Source organism: Oncorhynchus keta, chromosome 19 (genome assembly GCF_023373465.1).
Source record: "Oncorhynchus keta strain PuntledgeMale-10-30-2019 chromosome 19, Oket_V2, whole genome shotgun sequence".
In the NCBI taxonomy this organism is placed as follows: Eukaryota; Metazoa; Chordata; class Actinopteri; order Salmoniformes; family Salmonidae; genus Oncorhynchus; species Oncorhynchus keta.
Genome location: NC_068439.1, coordinates 30,052,606 through 30,072,163, shown reverse-complemented (window position 1 = coordinate 30,072,163; position 19,558 = coordinate 30,052,606). Strand labels below are relative to the sequence as shown.

At 46.3% G+C, this 19,558-nt stretch overlaps 1 pseudogene; it reads right to left on the bottom strand.

Annotated features, from left to right (window-relative positions):
• LOC118377046 (trafficking protein particle complex subunit 9-like) overlaps nt 1–19,558 on the bottom strand; it is a 459,082-nt pseudogene that overhangs the window by 397,922 nt on the left and 41,602 nt on the right.

The window sequence follows — 19,558 nt, the reverse complement described above, 5'->3', positions numbered from 1 at the left end:
GCCTATTCAACAGAGCCTCCAGACTAGCCTATTCAACAGAGCCTCCAGACTAGCCAAGCCTATTCAACAGAGCCTCCAGACTAGCCAAGCCTATTCAACAGAGCCTCCAGACTAGCCAAGCCTATTCAACAGAGCCTCCAGACTAGCCAAGCCTATTCAACAGAGCCTCCAGACTAGCCAAGCCTATTCAACAGAGCCTCCAGACTAGCCTATTCAACAGAGCCTCCAGACTAGCCAAGCCTATTCAACAGAGCCTCCAGACTAGCCAAGCCTATTCAACAGAGCCTCCAGACTAGCCAAGCCTATTCAACAGAGCCTCCAGACTAGCCAAGCCTATTCAACAGAGCCCCCAGACTAGCCAAGCCTATTCAACAGAGCCCCAGACTAGCCAAGCCTATTCAACAGAGCCTCCAGACTAGCCAAGCCTATTCAACAGAGCCTCCAGACTAGCCAAGCCTACTCAACAGAGCCTCCAGACTAGCCTATTCAACAGAGCCTCCAGACTAGCCAAGCCTATTCAACAGAGCCTCCAGACTAGCCAAGCCTATTCAACAGAGCCTCCAGACTAGCCCATTCAACAGAGCCTCCAGACTAGCCAAGCCTATTCAACAGAGCCTCCAGACTAGCCAAGCCTATTCAACAGAGCCTCCAGACTAGCCAAGCCTATTCAACAGAGCCCCAGACTAGCCAAGCCTATTCAACAGAGCCCCAGACTAGCCAAGCCTATTCAACAGAGCCCCCAGACTAGCCAAGCCTATTCAACAGAGTCCCCAGACTAGCCAAGCCTATTCAACAGAGCCCCCAGACTAGCCAAGCCTATTCAACAGAGCCCCCAGACTAGCCAAGCCTATTCAACAGAGCCCCCAGACTAGCCTATTCAACAGAGCCTCCAGACTAGCCTATTCAACAGAGCCCCCAGACTAGCCAAGCCTATTCAACAGAGCCTCCAGACTAGCCTATTCAACAGAGCCCCCAGACTAGCCAAGCCTATTCAACAGAGCCTCCAGACTAGCCTATTCAACAGAGCCCCCAGACTAGCCTATTCAACAGAGCCCCCAGACTAGCCAAGCCTATTCAACAGAGCCTCCAGACTAGCCAAGCCTATTCAACAGAGCCTCCAGACTAGCCAAGCCTATTCAACAGAGCCCCCAGACTAGCCTATTCAACAGAGCCTACAGACTAGCCAAGCCTATTCAACAGAGCCCCCAGACTAGCCAAGCCTATTCAACAGAGCCCCCAGACTAGCCTATTCAACAGAGCCCCCAGACTAGCCAAGCCTATTTAACAGAGCCCCAGACTAGCCTATTCAACAGAGCCCCCAGACTAGCCAAGCCTATTCAACAGAGCCTCCAGACTAGCCAAGCCTATTCAACAGAGCCTCCAGACTAGCCTATTCAACAGAGCCTCCAGACTAGCCAAGCCTATTCAACAGAGCCTCCAGACTAGCCAAGCCTATTCAACAGAGCCTCCAGACTAGTCAAGCCTATTCAACAGAGCCTACAGACTAGCCAAGCCTATTCAACAGAGCCTCCAGACTAGCCAAGCCTATTCAACAGAGCCTCCAGACTAGCCAAGCCTATTCAACAGAGCCTCCAGACTAGCCAAGCCTATTCAACAGAGCCTCCAGACTAGCCAAGCCTATTCAACAGAGCCCCAGAGTAGCCAAGACTATTCAACAGAGCCTCCAGACTAGCCAAGCCTATTCAACAGAGCCTCCAGACTAGCCAAGCCTATTCAACAGAGCCTCCAGACTAGCCAAGCCTATTCAACAGAGCTTCCAGACTAGCCAAGCCTATTCAACAGAGCCCCAGAGTAGCCAAGCCTATTCAACAGAGCCTCCAGACTAGCCAAGCCTATTCAACAGAGCCTACAGACTAGTCAAGCCTATTCAACAGAGCCCCAGACTAGCCAAGCCTATTCAACAGAGCCTACAGACTAGTCAAGCCTATTCAACAGAGCCCCAGACTAGCCAAGCCTATTCAACAGAGCCTCCAGACTAGCTAAGCCTATTCAACAGAGCCTCCAGACTAGCCAAGCCTATTCAACAGAGCCTCCAGACTAGCCAAGCCTATTCAACAGAGCCTCCAGACTAGCCAAGCCTATTCAACAGAGCCTCCAGACTAGTCAAGCATATTCAACAGAGCCTCCAGACTAGTCAAGCCTATTCAACAGAGCCTCCAGACTAGTCAAGCCTATTCAACAGAGCCTACAGACTAGCCAAGCCTATTCAACAGAGCCTCCAGACTAGTCAAGCCTATTCAACAGAGCCTACAGACTAGTCAAGCCTATTCAACAGAGCCTACAGACTAGCCAAGCCTATTCAACAGAGCCTCCAGACTAGCCAAGCCTATTCAACAGAGCCTCCAGACTAGCCAAGCCTATTCAACAGAGCCTCCAGACTAGCCAAGCCTATTCAACAGAGCCTCCAGACTAGCCAAGCCTATTCAACAGAGCCTCCAGACTAGCCAAGCCTATTCAACAGAGCTTCCAGACTAGCCAAGCCTATTCAACAGAGCCCCAGAGTAGCCAAGCCTATTCAACAGAGCCTCAAGACTAGCCAAGCCTATTCAACAGAGCCTCCAGACTAGCCAAGCCTATTCAACAGAGCCTCCAGACTAGCCAAGCCTATTCAACAGAGCCTCCAGACTAGCCAAGCCTATTCAACAGAGCCCCAGAGTAGCCAAGCCTATTCAACAGAGCCTCCAGACTAGCCAAGCCTATTCAACAGAGCCTACAGACTAGTCAAGCCTATTCAACAGAGCCCCAGACTAGCCAAGCCTATTCAACAGAGCCTCCAGACTAGTCAAGCCTATTCAACAGAGCCTCCAGACTAGCCAAGCCTATTCAACAGAGCCTCCAGACTAGCCAAGCCTATTCAACAGAGCCTCCAGACTAGCCTATTCAACAGAGCCTCCAGACTAGTCAAGCCTATTCAACAGAGCCTCCAGACTAGCCTATTCAACAGAGCCTCCAGACTAGCCAAGCCTATTCAACAGAGCCTCCAGACTAGCCTATTCAACAGAGCCTCCAGACTAGTCAAGCCTATTCAACAGAGCCTCCAGACTAGCCAAGCCTATTCAACAGAGCCTCCAGACTAGCCAAGCCTATTCAACAGAGCCTCCAGACTAGCCAAGCCTATTCAACAGAGCCTCCAGACTAGCCAAGCCTATTCAACAGAGCCTCCAGACTAGCCTATTCAACAGAGCCTCCAGACTAGCCAAGCCTATTCAACAGAGCCTCCAGACTGGCCAAGCCTATTCAACAGAGCCTCCAAACTAGCCAAGCCTATTCAACAGAGCCTCCAGACTAGCCAAGCCTATTCAACAGAGCCCCCAGACTAGCCAAGCCTATTCAACAGAGCCCCCAGACTAGCCAAGCCTATTCAACAGAGCCTCCAGACTAGCCAAGCCTATTCAACAGAGCCTCCAGACTAGCCAAGCCTATTCAACAGAGCCTCCAGACTAGCCTATTCAACAGAGCCTCCAGACTAGCCAAGCCTATTCAACAGAGCCTCCAGACTAGCCAAGCCTATTCAACAGAGCCTCCAGACTAGCCTATTCAACAGAGCCTCCAGACTAGCCAAGCCTATTCAACAGAGCCTCCAGACTAGCCAAGCCTATTCAACAGAGCCTCCAGACTAGCCAAGCCTATTCAACAGAGCCTCCAGACTAGCCAAGCCTATTCAACAGAGCCTCCAGACTAGTCAAGCCTATTCAACAGAGCCTCCAGACTAGCCAAGCCTATTCAACAGAGCCTCCAGACTAGCCAAGCCTATTCAACAGAGCCTCCAGACTAGCCAAGCCTATTCAACAGAGCCTCCAGACTAGCCAAGCCTATTCAACAGAGCCTCCAGACTAGCCAAGCCTATTCAACAGAGCCCCCAGACTAGCCTATTCAACAGAGCCTCCAGACTAGCCAAGCCTATTCAACAGAGCCCCCAGACTAGCCAAGCCTATTCAACAGAGCCCCCAGACTAGCCTATTCAACAGAGCCCCCAGACTAGCCAAGCCTATTTAACAGAGCCCCCAGACTAGCCTATTCAACAGAGCCCCCAGACTAGCCAAGCCTATTCAACAGAGCCTCCAGACTAGCCAAGCCTATTCAACAGAGCCCCCAGACTAGCCTATTCAACAGAGCCTCCAGACTAGCCAAGCCTATTCAACAGAGCCTCCAGACTAGCCAAGCCTATTCAACAGAGCCTCCAGACTAGTCAAGCCTATTCAACAGAGCCTACAGACTAGCCAAGCCTATTCAACAGAGCCTCCAGACTAGCCAAGCCTATTCAACAGAGCCTCCAGACTAGCCAAGCCTATTCAACAGAGCCTCCAGACTAGCCAAGCCTATTCAACAGAGCCTCCAGACTAGCCAAGCCTATTCAACAGAGCCCCAGAGTAGCCAAGACTATTCAACAGAGCCTCCAGACTAGCCAAGCCTATTCAACAGAGCCTCCAGACTAGCCAAGCCTATTCAACAGAGCCTCCAGACTAGCCAAGCCTATTCAACAGAGCTTCCAGACTAGCCAAGCCTATTCAACAGAGCCCCAGAGTAGCCAAGCCTATTCAACAGAGCCTCCAGACTAGCCAAGCCTATTCAACAGAGCCTACAGACTAGTCAAGCCTATTCAACAGAGCCCCAGACTAGCCAAGCCTATTCAACAGAGCCTCCAGACTAGCTAAGCCTATTCAACAGAGCCTCCAGACTAGCTAAGCCTATTCAACAGAGCCTCCAGACTAGCCAAGCCTATTCAACAGAGCCTCCAGACTAGCCAAGCCTATTCAACAGAGCCTCCAGACTAGCCAAGCCTATTCAACAGAGCCTCCAGACTAGTCAAGCATATTCAACAGAGCCTCCAGACTAGTCAAGCCTATTCAACAGAGCCTCCAGACTAGTCAAGCCTATTCAACAGAGCCTACAGACTAGCCAAGCCTATTCAACAGAGCCTCCAGACTAGTCAAGCCTATTCAACAGAGCCTACAGACTAGTCAAGCCTATTCAACAGAGCCTACAGACTAGCCAAGCCTATTCAACAGAGCCTCCAGACTAGCCAAGCCTATTCAACAGAGCCTCCAGACTAGCCAAGCCTATTCAACAGAGCCTCCAGACTAGCCAAGCCTATTCAACAGAGCCTCCAGACTAGCCAAGCCTATTCAACAGAGCCTCCAGACTAGCCAAGCCTATTCAACAGAGCTTCCAGACTAGCCAAGCCTATTCAACAGAGCCCCAGAGTAGCCAAGCCTATTCAACAGAGCCTCAAGACTAGCCAAGCCTATTCAACAGAGCCTCCAGACTAGCCAAGCCTATTCAACAGAGCCTCCAGACTAGCCAAGCCTATTCAACAGAGCCTCCAGACTAGCCAAGCCTATTCAACAGAGCCCCAGAGTAGCCAAGCCTATTCAACAGAGCCTCCAGACTAGCCAAGCCTATTCAACAGAGCCTACAGACTAGTCAAGCCTATTCAACAGAGCCCCAGACTAGCCAAGCCTATTCAACAGAGCCTCCAGACTAGTCAAGCCTATTCAACAGAGCCTCCAGACTAGCCAAGCCTATTCAACAGAGCCTCCAGACTAGCCAAGCCTATTCAACAGAGCCTCCAGACTAGCCTATTCAACAGAGCCTCCAGACTAGTCAAGCCTATTCAACAGAGCCTCCAGACTAGCCTATTCAACAGAGCCTCCAGACTAGCCAAGCCTATTCAACAGAGCCTCCAGACTAGCCAAGCCTATTCAACAGAGCCTCCAGACTAGCCAAGCCTATTCAACAGAGCCTCCAGACTAGCCAAGCCTATTCAACAGAGCCTCCAGACTAGCCTATTCAACAGAGCCCCAGAGTAGCCAAGCCTATTCAACAGAGCCTACAGACTAGTCAAGCCTATTCAACAGAGCCCCAGACTAGCCAAGCCTATTCAACAGAGCCTCCAGACTAGTCAAGCCTATTCAACAGAGCCTCCAGACTAGCCAAGCCTATTCAACAGAGCCTCCAGACTAGCCAAGCCTATTCAACAGAGCCTCCAGACTAGCCTATTCAACAGAGCCTCCAGACTAGACTATTCAACAGAGCCTCCAGACTAGCCAAGCCTATTCAACAGAGCCTCCAGACTAGCCAAGCCTATTCAACAGAGCCTCCAGACTAGCCCATTCAACAGAGCCTCCAGACTAGCCAAGCCTATTCAACAGAGCCTCCAGACTAGCCAAGCCTATTCAACAGAGCCTCCAGACTAGCCAAGCCTATTCAACAGAGCCTCCAGACTAGCCAAGCCTATTCAACAGAGCCCCCAGACTAGCCAAGCCTATTCAACAGAGCCCCCAGACTAGCCAAGCCTATTCAACAGAGCCCCCAGACTAGCCAAGCCTATTCAACAGAGTCCCCAGACTAGCCAAGCCTATTCAACAGAGCCCCCAGACTAGCCAAGCCTATTCAACAGAGCCCCCAGACTAGCCAAGCCTATTCAACAGAGCCCCCAGACTAGCCTATTCAACAGAGCCTCCAGACTAGCCTATTCAACAGAGCCCCAGACTAGCCAAGCCTATTCAACAGAGCCTCCAGACTAGCCTATTCAACAGAGCCCCCAGACTAGCCAAGCCTATTCAACAGAACCTCCAGACTAGCCTATTCAACAGAGCCCCCAGATTAGCCTATTCAACAGAGCCCCCAGACTAGCCAAGCCTATTCAACAGAGCCTCCAGACTAGCCAAGCCTATTCAACAGAGCCTCCAGACTAGCCAAGCCTATTCAACAGAGCCCCCAGACTAGCCTATTCAACAGAGCCTCCAGACTAGCCAAGCCTATTCAACAGAGCCCCCAGACTAGCCAAGCCTATTCAACAGAGCCCCCAGACTAGCCTATTCAACAGAGCCCCCAGACTAGCCAAGCCTATTTAACAGAGCCCCCAGACTAGCCTATTCAACAGAGCCCCCAGACTAGCCAAGCCTATTCAACAGAGCCTCCAGACTAGCCAAGCCTATTCAACAGAGCCTCCAGACTAGCCAAGCCTATTCAACAGAGCCTCCAGACTAGCCTATTCAACAGAGCCTCCAGACTAGCCTATTCAACAGAGCCTCCAGACTAGCCTATTCAACAGAGTCTCCAGACTAGCCTATTCAACAGAGCCTCCAGACTAGCCTATTCAACAGAGTCTCCAGACTAGCCTATTCAACAGAGTCTCCAGACTAGCCTATTCAAAAGAGTCTCCAGACTAGCCTATTCAACAGAGCCTCCAGACTAGCCTATTCAACAGAGCCTCCAGACTAGCCTATTCAACAGAGTCTCCAGACTAGCCTATTCAACAGAGCCTCCAGACTAGCCTATTCAACAGAGCCTCCAGACTAGCCTATTCAAAAGAGTCTCCAGACTAGCCTATTCAACAGAGCCTCCAGACTAGCCTATTCAACAGAGCCTCCAGACTAGCCTATTCAACAGAGTCTCCAGACTAGCCTATTCAAAAGAGTCTCCAGACTAGCCTATTCAACAGAGTCTCCAGACTAGCCTATTCAAAAGAGTCTCCAGACTAGCCTATTCAACAGAGTCTCCAGACTAGCCTATTCAACAGAGCCTCCAGACTAGCCTATTCAACAGAGTCTCCAGACTAGCCTATTCAACAGAGTCTCCAGACTAGCCTATTCAACAGAGTCTCCAGACTAGCCTATTCAACAGAGCCTCCAGACTAGCCTATTCAACAGAGCCTCCAGACTAGCCTATTCAACAGAGCCTCCAGACTAGCCTATTCAACAGAGCCTCCAGACTAGCCTATTCAACAGAGCCTCCAGACTAGCCTATTCAACAGAGCCTCCAGACTAGCCTATTCAACAGAGCCTCCAGACTAGCCTATTCAACAGAGCCCCAGACTAGCCTATTCAACAGAGCCCCCAGACTAGCCTATTCAACAGAGCCTCCAGACTAGCCTATTCAACAGAGCCTCCAGATTAGTCAAACCAGGCCTATTGAACAGTGGTGTCATTTCTGCTATATGACTGACTTTTACTGAAACGTAAACGAGTCAAATTTCACCATAAATACATTTACAAGTAGATGCTTCTGTAAATCAGAGTGTCATGTAAAATGTTCACTAAGCTCTCAAACAGCTATAACTCTGTTCTGACCAGGAGGGAGGAGAAGAGCTACATTTTTTGAGTAGTAGCTACTCAATGTTTGAACAGTGTGGTAACAATGATGAGCTCATTGGTACATTGATTACATCAAATCAGAATGACAGTTCATACACCAGGGTTGTGTTCATTAGGGCACACCGTAGCAAAACGTTTTGCAATGGAACACGAAAACAGACGTTTCTTATTGGACAAGGTCAGATTTTACCTCCCCATTTCTCTCAGTTTCAAAGCGTTTTCATCCATTCGTTCTTAATAAACACGACCCAGAGACCCCTCACCACTGACTTACCTGACAACTGTTGCTGAAAAAGGGCTTTAAAAATCAGATTGACTGACTGACGTACCTGACGATGGGTAGCTTGCTTAACGGTACTGGGGGCAGTTTGAGTCCATCAGGCAGGGTGAGAACCTCCATTCCTCCAGGACATTTAGACGTGTAGTTCTCCAGACTCTGAGTCACTTCCTTCTTCTCTGTGGACCGGGGAAAGAAGGGATTCGGGTTAGAAACGTAGAGCACATTACAGATGGTCAGTCTGACCATTTGAAGTAACCTCTCTCGCTATAACTATTGCTCCTAGTCTAAGCAAGATTACACGGCCCTGCCAATTTAATTGAGCATAATAACACAAATAACACAACTCCAGACCAGCCCTGTCCCTTCTCCCCATCCTACAGTGTGAGTTTTATAGCTGGATCAATAAAGATGTTTATGGCCGTGCTGTATCATCACTCTCAGCCTAGCTGCTTTAGTTGCAAACAAAAATGTCTCTATGAGTTACTCTGTTGGCTGGGCCTCACGCCACATGGGGGCTGAGAGAGAGAGCGATATACACTTCAGTCAAGCTCCTAGATAGGCTACTTCTCAGTTCCCCACTACATACCCCTGCTTGGACAGCCACAAAATACCACAGTATTATCCTGAGCAACAGAGCAGCACAGACAGAACGTACTTTGATCCAGAGTCAGGGCGCCCAGGCAAACATGTCCTTCTGTAGTTCTGATCTGACAGACTGAAGAGCAGAGCAGTTCCAGTGACAGGAAACAGAACATCACCGTGTGACAAAACATCTCTCAGAGTTAATAGTGCCATTATTGAAAACACTGACATGGCCTGGCTTTACATTAAAAAAATGTATCTCGCATCCTGTTGTTACTAAGCACATTCCCGTCACGTAAAATGATGACCAAATGAAGGTCTTAAAGGGATGTTAAAAGCCCTCTGTTTATTAGGAGTCGAGTCACATTCAGTGTTGTGTGTTTGCAGTGTTGGGAAGTGGCTTTAGTGATCATGGTTTAAAAAGCAGAGAAATGCTGCATGCAGCTTATGAAACCGACCAAGAAGAAAAGGACATGGAAGGATTCGAGTATTGTTGCCTACCTGTCTACGAACCAGTCTTTCAATCCGCTTCCCTGCCTACTCGTCTGCCGCCCAGCCTGTCATGGACCATTTCAAATTATTCCTAAACCTGCATGGAGTCAGTCTGTCGATACATTTCAATTTAATCAATTGTATTTGGAATCCCAAGTAATGTAGTCTGAGAGTAAAACATGGCAAGTTGAAGGACAGACCCAGACGAACAAAACTCTGTATTGATTGTCATTTTGGGATGATGTAAGGTAAAACAGTATCCTTGAAGAGCTCACTGCAGCATTACACAAACAGCTCTCTGACTACCACTCTCTCTCCGTCTCTGTTCCCTGTCTCTCTCTGTTCCCTGGCTCTCTCTGTTCCCTGGCTCTCTCTGTTCCCTGGCTCTCTCTGTTCCCTGGCTCTCTCTGTTCCCTGTCTCTCTCTGTTCCCTGTCTCTCTCTGTTCCCTGTCTCTCTCTGTTCCCTGTCTCTCTCTCTGTTCCCTGTCTCTCTCTGTTCCCTGTCTCTCTCTGTTCCCTGGCTCTCTCTGTTCCCTGGCTCTCTCTGTTCCCTGGCTCTCTCTGTTCCCTGGCTCTCTCTGTTCCCTGTCTCTCTCTGTTCCCTGTCTCACTCTGTTCCCTGTCTCTCTCTCTGTTCCCTGTCTCTCTCTCTGTTCCCTGTCTCTCTCTCTGTTCCCTGTCTCTCTCTCTGTTCCCTGTCTCTCTCTGTTCCCTGTCTCTCTCTGTTCCCTGTCTCTCTCTCTGTTCCCTGTCTCTCTCTCTGTTCCCTGTCTCTCTCTCTGTTCCCTGTCTCTCTCTGTTCCCTGTCTCTCTCTGTTCCCTGTCTCTCTCTGTTCCCTGTCTCTCTCTGTTCCCTGTCTCTCTCTCTGTTCCCTGTCTCTCTCTCTGTTCCCTGTCTCTCTCTCTGTTCCCTGTCTCTCTCTGTTCCCTGTCTCTCTCTGTTCCCTGTCTCTCTCTGTTCCCTGTCTCTCTATGTTCCCGTCTCTCTCTGTTCCCCGTCTCTCTCTGTTCCCCGTCTCTCTCTGTTCCCCGTCTCTCTCTGTTCCCCGTCTCTCTCTGTTCCCCGTCTCTCTCTGTTCCCCGTCTCTCTCTGTTCCCCGTCTCTCTCTGTTCCCCGTCTCTCTCTGTTCCCCGTCTCTCTCTGTTCCCCGTCTCTCTCTGTTCCCTGTCTCTCTCTGTTCCCTGGCTCTCTCTGTTCCCTGTCTCTCTCTGTTCCCTGTCTCGCTCTGTTCCCTGTCTCTCTGTTCCCTGTCTCGCTCTGTTCCCTGTCTCTCTCTGTTCCCTGTCTCTCTCTCTGTTCCCTGTCTCTCTCTCTGTTCCCTGGCTCTCTCTCTGTTCCCTGGCTCTCTCTGTTCCCTGTCTCTCTCTGTTCCCTGTCTCGCTCTGTTCCCTGTCTCGCTCTGTTCCCTGTCTCGCTCTGTTCCCTGTCTCTCTCTCTGTTCCCTGTCTCTCTCTCTGTTCCCTGTCTCTCTCTCTGTTCCCTGTCTCTCTCTCTGTTCCCTGTCTCTCTCTGTTCCCTGTCTCTCTCTCTGTTCCCTGTCTCTCTCTGTTCCCTGTCTCCCTCTGTTCCCTGTCTCTCTCTGTTCCCTGTCTCTCTCTGTTCCCTGTCTCTCTCTGTTCCCTGTCTCTCTCTGTTCCCTGTCTCTCTCTGTTCCCTGTCTCTCTCTGTTCCCTGTCTCTCTCTGTTCCCTGTCTCTCTCTGTTCCCTGTCTCTCTCTGTTCCCTGTCTCTCGCTGTTCCCTGTCTCTCTCTGTTCCCTGTCTCTCTCTGTTCCCTGTCTCTCTCTGTTCCCTGTCTCTCTCTGTTCCCTGTCTCTCTCTGTTCCCTGTCTCTCTCTGTTCCCTGTCTCTCTCTGTTCCCTGTCTCTCTCTGTTCCCTGTCTCTCTCTGTTCCCTGTCTCTCTCTGTTCCCTGTCTCTCTCTGTTCCCTGTCTCTCTCTGTTCCCTGTCTCTCTCTGTTCCCTGTCTCTCTCTGTTCCCTGTCTCTCTCCAACAGTCTTTCATTCAGCTCTGCGTTCTATCTGCGACCCCCCAACAACACATAATACAGCTGCTTTTCAACTCCAGTTCAAATCATGTGGGGAATCGATTAGACTCACTTTCGCTTGGAGAGTTGAGAGAGCAGGTGATTAAACAAGTAAACATTACAGGAAATTCTAAATGTTTGCCATCAACTAGTATGTCAGTCAGCAGAGAAATAAGCAATTCAATGAATAAGTGTAGGAAGAATTGAGAGCAAAAACTAAATGACAGGAGTTCACAGATTTAAAATTGGCCCACATCAATTAAATAGCCCGATCACACAATTTGCCTCTCCACAATACTAACTAGATGTTTATAAATGCAGTCAGACAGATAACTACAGTGGAATATGCATTTCTCCTTCTAACCTTCAGACCATACAGTATCAACCCCTCCGACTAGGCGGAGGCCAGACACAGAGCTGACAACCGGCAAGCCTATAAATAAAGTCACCACTGCCTCCTCTACTTTACTGCTCACGTTGAGTAATGAACCACTGCAGTGCACAGGTACCGAGGAGAGTCAATACGTCCTGACATTTACTGGGCACAGTGACAGACTGCTTAACAGACGTACCGACAGAACATCGTTTCCCTTTCGTCTTTCACCAAAAACAAAGAGAACTGAACACAGAACTTGAATTATGCCTGAAGTGGTGAATAAAGGAATATTTCAAACTTAGGTCAATATATTATTTAGTCTGAGACCACGTAAATCAACCCAAGGAAAACCTGATTCAACTCATGAATTCTGCATTCATACTTCCACATTCATTCTTACATAACTGGTTCAACAGTCTTAAACTTTGAATGGCACCAATATGTCTCTCTCATTTCTCAGTTCATCCGCTCATTTTGAAGAGAATCCCCTACATTTCCACCCAGAGCAGCAGCCTATGGTGTGGTACTGTAGAGGACACCTGGTGATGACTGTGAGCTGTTTTAGCATCCTTTGGGAGGCCTCTTAACTGACTGAGACTCTAGGGGGAGAGAGGGAAGAGAGACTGGGACTTCCAATACATCCTGACACGAGTAGCATTCAATAAAACATAGAGGGAGATTCTGCCAACTGTCACTGTAGATGATGTACTGCCCTGCCAATGTGATGGAAAGTGCTGCCAGCATACAAACTAATGAATATCAAATGAATTACAAATATATATATTTATTTATTGTTTTGGGGGCAGGAATGTTTACAAGGAGAAGTCAACTGCAATGACATCCGCATATTGTGGGCGAAAATCCTAGCCTAATCTTATCCACTGTAAACCAGAATACTGCACTAGAAAATGTCAAGTGGGTGGGAGACTAGCAAAAAGTGACAACAGGCTTGGAAAATATGTGCACTTACTTCAGTATACAGAGATGGAGTAGGTGAGTGGCCATCTTATGCGCCTGTGAGGATTGAGAAAATCAGGAGGCAATGCCTGGGGCTTTCAAGCAATTCATCGACAAGTTCAGGTCATAACGTTGATGTTTACTTCAGTTCACACTAAAGTAGCCAGGAACCTGTATACTTTAAGTTACTCTTATGTACGACTCATAGACATACACTGAACAAAAATATAAAATGCAACAATGTCAAAAGATGTTACTGAGTTACAGTTCATAAAAATAAATCAGTCAATAGAAATACATTCATTAGGTCCTGCTCTATGGATTTCACATGACTGTGCAGGGGCGTAGCCATGGGTGGGCAATGGAGGGCATAGGCCTACCCACTGGGGAGCCAGGTCCACCTACTGCGAAGTCAGGCCCAGCCAATCAGAATGAGCTTTTCCCCACAAACGTGCTTTATTGGAGACAGAAATACTTCTCAGCACCCACCCTCCCTCTCCTCAAACAATCCCACAGCTGAAAAAGACTGATGTGGCGTCCTGGGCTGGCGTGGATGCAAGTGGTCTGCGGGTGTGATGCCGGTTGGATGTACTGCCAAATTTCCTAAAACAAAGTTGGAGGCAGCTTATGGTCGAGAAATGAACATTACATTTTCTGGCAACAGCGCTGTTGAACATACCTGCAGTCAGCATGACAATTGCATTTTACCTCAAAACTTCAGACATCTGTGGCATTGTGTTGTGTGACAAAACTGTATATTTTAGAGTAGCCTTTTAATGTCCCCGGCACAAGGTGCACCTGTGTAATGATCATGCTGTTTAATCAGCTTCTTGATATGCCACATCTGTCAGGTGGATAGACTAGCTTGGCAAATGATGAATGCTCACTAACAGGGATGTAAACTATTTTGTGCAAATGTGATAGAAATAATTATTTTCTGCTTATTGAACATTTCTGTGATCTTTTATTTCAGGTGAAGAAAAATGGGACCAACACTTTACATGTTGCGTTTATATTTTTGTTCAGTTTATAATTTCTTCAATGGGAATCATATTAGTCCGAGGGGCTATACCCATTCTAGTAATTACATTTATAAGATATTACCGATAGATTCCCAACTCCTAAGATGATTAAACTGCCTCCAAATCACACTGTGTTGAAATACTTGCTTTTGAACCTCTCCCAATGATGCAGAAAAAAAAATGATAGTAAAAAATACAATTGTAACTAACAAGAGGAATAAAATACACAAGACATGAGCTACAGTTGAAGTCGGAAGTTTAAATACACCTTAGTCAAATACATTTAAACTCAGTTTTCACAATTCCCGATAATAAATTCAATGTCTTAGGTCAGTTAGGATCACCACTTTATTTTAAGAATGTGAAAAGTCCGAATAATAGTAGAGAGAATGATTTATTTCAGATTTTATTTCTTTAATCACATTCCCAGTGGGTCAGAAGTTTACATACAATCAATTAGTATTTGGTAGCATTGCCTGTAAATTGTTTAACTTGGGCCAAACGTGTCGAGTAGCCTTCCACAAGCTTTACTGTGTGAATTTTGGCCCATTCCTCCTGACAGAGCTGGTGTAACTGAGTCAGGTTTGTAAGCCTCCTTGCTCGCACAAGCTTTTTCAGTTCTGCCCACAAATGTTCTATAGGAGAGGTAAGAGCTTGTGATGGCCACTCCAATACCTTGACTATGTTATCCTTAAGCCATTTTGCCACAACTTTGGAAGTATGCTTGGGGTCAATGTCCATTTGGAAGACCCATTTGTGACCAAGCTTTAACTTCCTGACTGATGTCTTGAGATGTTGCTTCAAAATATCCACGTACTTTTACTCCCTCATGATGCTATCTATTTTGTAAAGTGCACCAGTCCCTCCTGCAGCAAAGCACCCCCACAACATGATGCTGCCACCCCCGTGCTCCACGGTTGGGATGGTGTTCTTCGGCTTGCAAGCCTCCCCCTTTTTCCTCCAAACATGACAATGGTCATTATGGCCAAACAGTTCTATTTTTGTATCATCAGACCAGAGGACATTTCTCCGAAAAGTACGATCTTTCTCCCCATGTGCAGTTGCAAACCGTAGTCTGGCTTTTTTTTATGGCGGTTTTGGAGCAGTGGCTTCTACCTTATTGAGGGCCTTTCAGGTTATGTCGATATAGGACTCGTTTTACTGTGGATATACAGTGGGGCAAAAAAGTATTTAGTCAGCCACCAATTGTGCAAGTTCTCCTACTTAAAAAGATGAGAGAGGCCTGTCATTTTCATCATAGGTACACTTCAACTATGACAGACAAAATGAGAAAAAAAATCCAGAAATCACATTGTAGGATTTTTAATGAATTTATTTGCAAATTATGGTGGAAAATAAGTATTTGGTCAATAACAAAAGTTTATCTCAATACTTTTATATATACTGTTATATACCCTTTGCTGGCAATGACAGAGGTAAAATGTTTTCTGTAAGTCTTCACAAGGTTTCCACACACTGTTGCTGGTTTTTGGCCCATTCCTCCATGCAGATCTCCTCTAGAGCAGTGATGTTTTGGGGCTGTTGCTGGGCAACACGGACTTTCAACTCCCTCCAAAGATTTTCTATGAGGTTGAGATCTGGAGACTGGCTATGCAACTCTCGGGACATGTCTGGCACTGCAGGATTTGAGTCCCTGGCGGCGTAGTGTGTTACTGATGGTAGGCTTTGTTACTTTGGTCCCAGCTCTCTGCAGGTCATTCACTAGGTCCCTCCGTGTGTTCTGAGATTTTTGCTCACCGTTCTTGTGATCATTTTGACTCCACGGGGTGAGATCTTGCGTGGAGCCCCAGATCGAGGGAGATTATCAGTGGTCTTGTATGTCTTCCATTTCCTAATAATTGCTCCCACAGTTGATTTCCTCAAACCAAGCTGCTTACCTATTGCAGATTCAGTCTTCCCAGCCTGGTGAAGGTCTACAATTTTGTTTCTGGTGTCCTTTGACAGCTCTTTGGTCTTGGCCAACTCGTCGTGTTTGGAGGACAAAGAATGCTGAGTTCCATCCAAAGAACACCATACCTACTGTGAAGCATGGGGGTGGAAACATCATGCTTTGGGGCTGTTTTTCTGCAAAGGGACCAGGACGACTGATCCGTGTAAAGGAAAGAATGAATGGGGCCATGTATCGTGAGATTGTGAGTGAAAACCTCCTTCCATCAGCAAGGGCATTGAAGATGAAACGTGGCTTGGTCTTTCAGCATGACAATGATCCCAAACACACTGCCCGGGCAACGAAGGAGTGGCTTCATAAGAAGCATTTCAAGGTCCTGGAGTGGCCTAGCCAGTCTCCAGATCTCAACCCCATAGAAAATCTTGGAGGGAGTTGAAAGTCCGTGTTTCCCAGCAACAGCACCAAAACATCACTGCTCTAGAGGAGATCTGCATGGAGGAATGGGCCAAAATACCAGCAACAGTGTGTGAAAACCTTGTGAAGAGTTACAGAAAAGGTTTGACCTCTGTCATTGCCAACAAAGGGTATATAACAGTATTGAGAAACTTTTGTTATTGACCAAATACTTATTTTCCACCATAATTTGCAAATTAATTAATTCAAAATCCTATAATATGATTTTCTGGATTTTTTTTCTCCAAATTTTGTCTGTCATAGTTGAAGTGTACCTATGATGAAAATTACAGGCCTCTCTCATATTTTTAAGTGGGAGAACTTGCACAATTGGTGGCAGACTAAATACTTTTTTGCCCCACTGTATATAGTCTAGTGAGTGTGTATATATAGTCTAGTGAGTGTGCATATAAAGTCTAGTGAGTGTGTATATATATAGTCTAGTGAGTGTGTATATATAGTCTATTGAGTGTGTATATATAGTCTAGTGAGTGTGTATATAGTCTAGTGAGTGTGTATATAAAGTCTAGTGAGTGTGTATATATAGTCTAGTGAGTGTGCATATATAGTCTAGTGAGTGTGTATATATAGTCTAGTGAGTGTGTATATATAGTCTAGTGAGTGTGCATATAAAGTCTAGAGAGTGTGTATAAAGTCTAGTGAGTGTGTATATAAAGTCTAGTGAGTGTGTATATATAGTCTAGTGAGTGTGTATATATAGTCTAGTGAGTGTGCATATAAAGTCTAGAGTGTGTATATAAAGTCTAGTGAGTGTGTATATAAAGTCTAGTGAGTGTGTATATATAGTCTAGTGAGTGTGTATATATAGTCTAGTGAGTGTGTATATAAAGTCTAGTGAGTGTGTATATAAAGTCTGGTGAGTGTGTATATAAAGTCTAGTGAGTGTGTATATAAAGTCTAGTGAGTGTGCATATAAAGTCTAGTGAGTGTGTATATAAAGTCTAGTGAGTGTGTATATATAGTCTAGTGAGTGTGCAAGATATCCCTCTAGTGGTGTGGGGGCTGTGCTTTGGCAAAGTGGGTGGGGTTATATCCTTCCCGTTTGGCCCTGTCCGGGGTGTCCTCGGATGGGGCCACAGTGTCTCCTGACCCCTCCTGTCTCAGCCTCCAGTATTTATGCTGCTGTAGTTTATGTGTCGGGGGGCTAGGGTCAGTTTGTTATATCTGGAGTACTTCTCCTGTCCTATTCGGTGTCCTGTGTGAATCTAAGTGTGCGTTCTCTAATTCTCTCCTTCTCTCTTTCTTTCTCTCTCTCGGGTACCTGAGCCCTTGGACCATGCCCCAGGACTACCTGACATGATGACTCCTTGCTGTCCCCAGTCCACCTGGCTGCTCCAGTTTCAACTGGCCTGGGCCCTAGGACCATGTCCCAGGACTACCTGACATGATGACTCCTTGCTGTCCCCAGTCCACCTGGCCATGCTGCTGCTCCAGTTTCAACTGTTCTGCCTTATTATTATTCGACCATGCTGGTCATTTATGAACATTTGAACATCTTGGCCACGTTCTGTTATAATCTCCACCCGGCACAGCCAGAAGAGGACTGGCCACCCCACATATGCTCTCTCTAATTCTCTCTTTCTTTCTCTCTCTCGGAGGACCTGAGCCCTAGGACCGTGCCCCAGGACTACCTGACATGATGGCTCCTTGCTGTCCCCAGTCCACCTGACTGTGCTGCTGCTCCAGTTTCAACTGTTCTGCCTTGTTATTATTCGACCATGCTGGTCATTTATGAACATTTGAACATCTTGGCCATGTTCTGTTATAATCTCCACCCGGCACAGCCAGAAGAGGACTGGCCACCCCACATAGCCTGGTTCCTCTCTAGGTTTCTTCCTAGGTTTTGGCCTTTCTAGGGAGTTTTTCCTAGCCGCCGTGCTTTTACACCTGCATTGTTTGCTGTTTGGGGTTTTAGGCTGGGTTTCTGTACAGCACTTTGAGATATCAGCTGATGTACGAAGGGCTATATAAATGAATTTGATTTGATTTGATTTGTGCATATAAAGTCTAGTGAGTGTGTATATATAGTCTAGTGAGTGTGTATATAAAGTCTAGTGAGTGTGCATATAAAGTCTAGTGAGTGTGTATATATAGTCTAGTGAGTGTGTATATATAGTCTAGTGAGTGTGTATATAAAGTCTAGTGAGTGTGTATATATAGTCTAGTGAGTGTGCATATAAAGTCTAGTGAGTGTGTATATATAGTCTAGTGAGTGTGCATATAGTCTAGTGAGTGTGCATATAAAGTCTAGTGAGTGTGCATATAAAGTCTAGTGAGTGTGCATATATAGTCTAGTGAGTGTGCATATAGTCTAGTGAGTATGCATATAAAGTCTAGTGAGTGTGTATATAAAGTCTAGTGAGTGTGTATATAAAGTCTAGTGAGTGTGTATATATAGTCTAGTGAGTGTGTATATATAGTCTAGTGAGTGTGTATATATAGTCTAGTGAGTGTGCATATAAAGTCTAGTGAGTGTGTATATATAGTCTAGTGAGTGTGTATATAAAGTCTAGTGAGTGTGCATATAAAGTCTAGTGAGAGTGTATATATAGTCTAGTGAGTGTATATATAGTCTAGTGAGTGTGTATATATAGTCTAGTGAGTGCGTATATATAGTCTAGTGAGTGTGTATATAAAGTCTAGTGATTGTATATATAAAGTCTAGTGAGTGTGCATATAGTCTAGTGAGTGAGCATATAAAGTCTAGTGAGTGAGCATATAAAGTCTAGTGAGTGTGTATATAAAGTCTAGTGAGTGTACATATAAAGTCTAGTGAGTGTGCATATAAAGTCTAGTGAGTGTGCATATAAAGTCTAGTGAGTGTGTATATATAGTCTAGTGAGTGTATATAGTCCAGTGAGTGTGTATATAAAGTCCAGTGAGTGTGCATATAAAGTCAGAGAGTGTGTATATAAAGTCTGGAGAGTGTGTATATAAAGTATAGGGAGTGTGTATATAGTCTAGTGAGTGTGCATATAGTCTAGTGAGTGTGTATATATAGTCTAGTGAGTATGCATATATAGTCCAGTGAGTGTGCATATATAGTCTAGTGAGTGTGTATATAAAGTCTAGTGAGTGTGCATATAGTCTAGTGAGTGTGTATATATAGTCTAGTGAGTGTGTATATAAAGTCCAGTGAGTGTGCATATAAAGTCCAGTGAGTGTGCATATAGTCTAGTGAGTGTGTATATAAAGTCTAGTGAGTGTGCATATAAAGTCCAGAGAGTGTGTATATAAAGTCTGGAGAGTGTGTATATAAAGTCTGGAGAGTGTGTATATAAAGTCTAGTGAGTGTGTATATAAAGTCTAGAGAGTGTGTA